Below are 5,522 nucleotides of genomic sequence, written 5' to 3'. Positions count from 1 at the left end.
TAAACCATTGATATTAACACCAACAAATATCAAATCAACACCATGTGGTGTCATTTTTTAATTAACACCAGTACAGTGTCAAAATAACACCAGGTACAGTGTCAAATTAACACCACGAAGTGTCAGGTGAACACTTTTCAACACCATCACAGTGCATTTTTAACACCTGTGGTGTGGTCCTTTATTGAAGTTTGATCGGTGTTAGATTTAACACCCGTGGTGTTAAATCTAACACCGATGTTTTTACAGTGTAGGAGCTATATTCGTCAAACGTCTTTAGATTATACTGTATAGTATCCCTTTAAGAGGTACCTGTTTGTCTTAATTTTTCATATGGACTATTTATGATTCGCCTTCATTTTAAGCCAATATTCTGATTGAATCTAACAAAAAATGGCTAGATATTATTATGTGCATTTCGTGTACACATTTGAAAATGTGAATCATCAATGTCATTAAATTCTAGTGTTTTAAATTTTCCCAACCTTTTCACTCTGTATATACAAATATTTATGGCAAAAAAACACGTTATGTTAAATCCGTACCCGCGATACTAATTTTGTGTGTTTAAGAGTAAGAGGCCTTGTACATTGTATTGTTTAACTTTCAGGAAATTCTCTCTCTCGTATTCTCAGCTACCCTTTGTGCTTCTCCGTAGTTTTTGTATTTTTGTGGGGGGGGGGGGGTTCAGACAGTGGCAGACAGATCACAGACTGGAAACAGAATTCATCATCATCACCATCAGAGAAGATGCAATCAATTTGGGGTGAAAAATCCAGACCATGATGTAATGGGGACATGGACATTTTGGCCCACTCATCACATAGAATGTATTAGATGAAGCTGCACCACTCGAATGTCATTTAGAATTGTCGAGTTCATATCAGCAGACGAATGAGGAAACATTAAAAAGGAGACATCTCACCAAATATATTCATAGAAAGTAGTCTTCTTTTAGAAGAGAAATGCATGCTCTTTAACATTTCATGAGAGGTTTCTAATTACCTCAAAGATTTATAATCGAAAAACGTTGGAAACTTGAAGCCCCAACTCAATCTAAACTGTACCATCTCAAGTTGATATTTCCCCCCTCTTGTCTGGAACAGGAAATGTTATAAAGTAAATCCATGGATTTTTAACTGAATGCAGCAATTATTAGTAGCACAACAGTGAACGTATGAAGAAAATCGGATACTAGTAATCGGTTCAACATTTAAATATTTTTAAAACTTTAGTGCCGCTACCTGTCCGCTGGATGAGAAAGCTACAAAGACTTGTGACATCACTGTAGAACAATGATTTGAAGAAAACATAAGGAGAATTTCACCCAAAAAAAATGTGACTTTTATTAAATAGTACACGTTCCTTTGACTTGTTGAAGAATCTCTTGGAAATTTTAGTATTCTGCAGACTTCCTCCCCCTCCACTTCAGTCTTTACCACGGAGACTTCCTTCTTGACATAATGTTATTAAGGGCAATAATATTCCTCCTGCTTTCAAAAAGAGGTAAATCAATTACTCTTCCATCATGGTAGGAAAATGAAATTTTGCGGAATTCCATTAATCTTTTCTTTATATTGTTCTTCTGCTGTGACGTCACCAAATATGGATGTTTTCTCATCCAGAAGTGGTAGCACCGAAAATGTAAAAATTGATAACTTTTTAATGTACTGTCTGATTTCATCAAACTTCGCTGATATGCCGTCTGCTGATATTGCTGCATTCACTAAATTCACGTGTTTATTTGGGGTGCAAATTTACCTGAAAGTTCATCATTGTAATAGGGAACCAAGTGTGGCTATATATCAGGCATAGGAAAGTCATAGTATTTCGGAGTTAAGAAGTTAGTTTTAAAAGTCAATTGACACTTTGATTCCTGAGATTGTTGTTTATTCACGACGCATTCCAAAGAAGACCTTTGCTCCCATCTGCAGCTATCAGTCTACTGTCATGTCATCTTCATGTCAACCTGAATCGCAGTTCCAAGAGAGCAAAACTTGGCTTGTTTGTTTGTTTGTTAGTTGGAATTGTTAGTTTGTATTCAAGTGTCAAACGGGATGAAAATCTCAAAGCTGTTTAAAACTACAAGGTACGTACTCTTTTTATTCACTAGATATGGATATCCACAGATCGACGCATTCGCACAGTTAGGCCCTATTATTATGTCGCAATATTGTGCAGTCTGCAGGAATTCCCCACGCGGAAGCAAATTGCGCAATCAACTCGCAGCCAGTCATTCACGTGACAACCGTAAGGGACCTGACATCAGGCGTAGTACAACTGGCATGACTAGTCCAAGTTCAAGGTGTTTTGTGACTGCGGGGAACGTTGTTCGGAAATACACGCTTATTCCTCAGATACTTTCCTTCGTATCTATATCACCATCATTTGCTTTATATCCTACATGAAGTGTAGTTCTCGTGGTATTTGAATTTCACTTTTTAGGTTCTACTTCTAATTAGATATAGTTGAAATACTTCATATATTATTCCAACCGTAAAATCATAGGATATTCTTGACTGTCTGTATCGTAAATACTGACATATATAGATACTTAACCTAATTTGTATCCCTTAATTGCGTATCTTGTATTTGCCATGATATTTAGGTCATTTTCCTCCGGAAATACAGTTTTCTAATACCCAAGAACTGCTGTGAAAAAAGCAAGCAAACAAACAATCAAACAAAAAACCAACAACTGCAACTCAACCCTATAGATAATTATGTCCGATCGGTGTTGTTTTTTGTCTTGTTTTTGTCTTTTACCAAAGCTGTGAAACTGTGCTAATCGTTCTCCCCAGTTTTTTTTTTTAATGTGTTACTGTTAAACAAACAAGTGTTAATTGAAACTTTAAAGTAGAAAAACATAAAGGAAAGCAACCATACGTATTATACAACAGTAATAGGCCAAGGGTGATACCCGTCAACATTGACGGGCACAAACCATCTGAGGGGAAAGAAAAATAGAATAGCATGACACTCCTCCGTGCCATGTGCACCTAGCCATGAAATTGACGTGTCAAGGGTTGAAATATGGTTATTGAAATATTTTAGAGATATGATCTGTGATGAAATGAACCCCTTTTTTCTTCCGTTGTAGCGTAGGCCCTGATTACCCAAAGACACACCCTTTCTGTCATCTACCATTTCTTGTATACACAAGATAGGAAAAGCAAAGAAAGATGTAGAAATGAGTACTTTATGAAAGAAGAAATAACATCGTCTCCTCTCATATCCACCTCACGCATCTTCAAAAGATCGATGAGGGTCTTAACACATTTATCTGTATGACTCATGACTATACGACTGGCAGACTTTGGATCTGAAATAAACAGGCGTGTTTATTCTGAGGCTATTGCGATTTATATCGGATCCAAAGTCTGTCAGCCGTAAGGTCGTGAGTCGTACAGTGTGCAGCGAACTATAGTCACATGGACACGGGCACACAGGCACACAAAGTACACAGACACATACACACCTGACCACACACACACACACACACACACACACACACACACACACACATACACACATACACACATACACACATACACACACACATACACTCACACTTGTTTAACAATGTGATACTCGACGATTAAAAAAAGATAAAGTAGTGAATGTAAGTTGGTCTCAAGACGCAATTCATACAAATTTCCTTTCTGTTCTAATAAATTTTGATGCAGTCACCATCAGGAGAACCACATCACATTCGTCTGTGTTTCCTTAGTTCACATAACTTTTCTATGATAATATTTGCTGTTATTTGAAATGCCAACGAACACTATATGAAACGGATTATTCCCATGTCATAACTTTATGCAGTGTTCTTGATATTTGTGATATTTGTTTTTCAACCAAAATTTACGAGCTTATTTGGTGATTTGAAAGTTTGTTTATGGTGAAAGTAGTTCATTGGACGTACCAACAACAACAAATATATTTTTTTTAATTCGTGAGGACTGCCTCACTTTAATGAAATTTTATGTAAAGTCTGGTATTTTTCCAGATAAACTGAAGATAGCAAGAGTTGTACCAGTTTTTAAAAGTGCATAGTTCCCCTTATTTATGACAAATTATCGTCCAATATCAGTTTTATCCGTTTTCTCCAAAGTTTTTGAAAAATGTATTTCTACTAGGCTTGTTGAGTTTCTGACAAAGTGCAATATTACCAATAAAAATCAGTATGGATTTAGACCGGGCACTCCACATCTTCTGCATTGATTGAATTCATTCATAAGGTGATCTGTGCAATGGACAGCGGGAAAGTTTTACTGGGCTTATTTTTAGACCTGAGCAAAGCATTTGACACGGCGCTTGATCATAATATTCTTTTAGCTAAACTAGGTCAGTATGGTATTCGTGGAGTTAGTTTAAATCTTTTTAAAAGTTATTTGAGTAATCGTAGGCAGTTTGTATCAATTGATAAGAATGTTTCTGAATATAAAAACAAGATGTGGAGTGCCCCAGGGATCGATCCTTAGACCTTTTTTATTTATTTGGTATATAAATGACTTGCCAAATGTCTCTAATATTTTACAATGCATTTTATTTGCCGATTACACAAGCATATTTTTGTCTCATGATGACATGGATTCTTTACAAGAGGTTTTTAATAAGGAATTGCAATATGTTACAAGTTCGCTACGAATGAATAAATAATAAATTAATATATAAAAAAATAATTTTATGATATTTACAAAGAAAAAAATGTAGCATTGACACTGTATCTATTAACATGTGTGGTCCTCAAATCATGCAGGCTTCTTCACTGAAATTTCTTGGAGTTTTTGTAGACAATAAGTTGAATTGGTTTAATCATATTGATTATGTTTGTAATAAATTATCAAAAAATATTAGTGTAATGTATAAACTTAATTTTCTCCAAAAGTCTGTTTTGAAATCAATTCATAATACTATAATTCTACGTTATTTGTATTATGGAATAACTGTTTGGGGTAATGCTCATGAATGTCATATTCGAAGACTTTTAGTACTTCAAAAACGTGCAATACCAATCATTTCCCATGCCTCTTATCTTGCCCATACCCTACCACTTTTTTTATCCCTAAAAATATTGCAATTGAATGATATGTATAAATATCAAGTGGGGGGGGGGGTTGTATTTATGTAAAAATCTTTTATTACCCAAAACTCTCTTGGATTTTTTCACATACAATAATCAAATTCATAATTACAATACGCGAACCGCGAGCGATTTACACCTACCTTTATCTCCAACATCTTTTTATCAACGATCAATTCTTTACAGTGGTCCTATTCTGTGGAATTCTCTCCCCTTTGTAATACGCAATGCTAACTCTTTGAATATATTTGAATCTGGTTATATAAAAAAAAAATATCCTCAATATTTACAACCAAAGTCATTTAAGTTAAGAGCATCAGTTTTTATCCTTTATGTTATGAGACATCAGGTATTTTGTTATTTGTCCTTGTATGTTGATTGTGATGTCTTAGTCTTGTCCTGTTCTTATGTTTTACTTGCTTCGAACACATTGGTA

This window comes from Diadema antillarum, unplaced genomic scaffold, assembly GCF_040938485.1.
Source record: "Diadema antillarum isolate AM-2024a unplaced genomic scaffold, OU_Dant_1.0 seq00000094_RagTag, whole genome shotgun sequence".
In the NCBI taxonomy this organism is placed as follows: domain Eukaryota; kingdom Metazoa; phylum Echinodermata; class Echinoidea; order Diadematoida; family Diadematidae; genus Diadema; species Diadema antillarum.
This window is presented reverse-complemented; position numbering follows the sequence as displayed.